This window comes from Arachis ipaensis, chromosome B03, assembly GCF_000816755.2.
Source record: "Arachis ipaensis cultivar K30076 chromosome B03, Araip1.1, whole genome shotgun sequence".
NCBI classification, from domain to species: domain Eukaryota; kingdom Viridiplantae; phylum Streptophyta; class Magnoliopsida; order Fabales; family Fabaceae; genus Arachis; species Arachis ipaensis.
In genome coordinates this window covers 30527419-30528587 of record NC_029787.2, presented here as the reverse complement: position 1 = coordinate 30528587, position 1169 = coordinate 30527419, and the positions used below count along the sequence as shown (strand labels likewise).

At 35.1% G+C, this 1169-nt stretch overlaps 1 protein-coding gene across 2 annotated transcripts in view; it reads left to right on the top strand.

The window, feature by feature from the left end:
• LOC107630042 (uncharacterized protein At4g15545) overlaps positions 1 to 1169 on the top strand; it is a 12392-nt gene that overhangs the window by 10711 nt on the left and 512 nt on the right. The window contains exon 10 of one of the 2 annotated variants that reach the window (XM_021118611.1): positions 194 to 708. The exons of the other annotated variant lie outside the window; for it this stretch is intronic. The gene's annotated coding sequence lies outside the window, so the exon portion shown is untranslated. Of the gene's footprint in view, positions 1 to 193; positions 709 to 1169 lie in introns of those variants that run through there. 2 annotated transcript variants of the gene reach the window in all.

The window sequence follows — 1169 nt, the reverse complement described above, 5'->3', positions numbered from 1 at the left end:
AGCATCACGATTATTCACTAGACCCATGAAAACTTGACAAACCAGGCGGCCAAGACCAAAAAAGCAACATAGTTTGTTCCCACCAATTTAATAAGCTCCTCTGAAAAGAAAAATCCTGTGAAGCTTGCATAATTGATTTTTTTTTGTGCTGCCACAAACAAAATTAAGCTTTGAACCATATCTGTTGTTGAAGGTCTGTGAATTGAGCTCCAAGCAAATACTCCAGATAGTTGTGTATACTGCACAACACAAGATTTTCCCTCTTGTTGAGACAGAAAGAAGAATGACACAAGGAATAGCAAAAGAACAAACAATAGAACTCTATGAAGCATAACTTTCCGATCTCCAGTCATGTTTGAAGGAAAGTCCTATATGAAAATCAGGAGCTCATGAAAAAGATAATGAACATCTAATCCTGTTCCGTAAAACATTTTTCGACAGAATCTGTAACTGAAAGTATGGGAATTCCGCTCCATCCATAATCTTATTCCTGAGACCAGCAAACTTAGTCAAGAGAAACTGATCTAATGTTGCAATGCACAGCGAAGACACCAAAGATTCCAAACAAAGAATTCCATTCAGAAAAAAAGAAAATAGCCAAAGTAAATACAGAATTGATTATGATCTTCCCCACACGAACTTGAATATGTGGGGAAATAGCATTGTCTGGCCTTCAAATCTGCAACATGTCTTTTGTAATAATTCTTTATATATATATGTATAGGAGCAAGAAATAAGATTTATATCTAAACAAACTTGGTGAACAAAGAGACCAGACCATTTATCGATGGTAGAAGCCTAAGAAGCATTTTACGGAGACCTGAGAGTAGCACTAATTCAGGACCCTCATCCAAGTTACAAAGATGGTAGAAATTCCAAGAAAAGGAATAATCTTATGCTATATAGAAAACCTGGATGTGGAAGTTATCTAAATATATGAGAAGCATCGCTTACCTTCAAGGAAGGCAAGGGTTTTAAAAAGCTTGCATAACATTGGGAAATGTAACTTCCAGTAGAATGAGTAGCAAGCATATCTGCATTAGCACTGCCCATTCTTGCTATCCAAGTTTGTTGATTGGGTAAATGCTATGGTAAAGACTAAAGAGTGAAAATTGTTTCTTTTAGTAAAGTAAAAAACCAAAAAAAAAAAAAAAATTATAATGTATAAT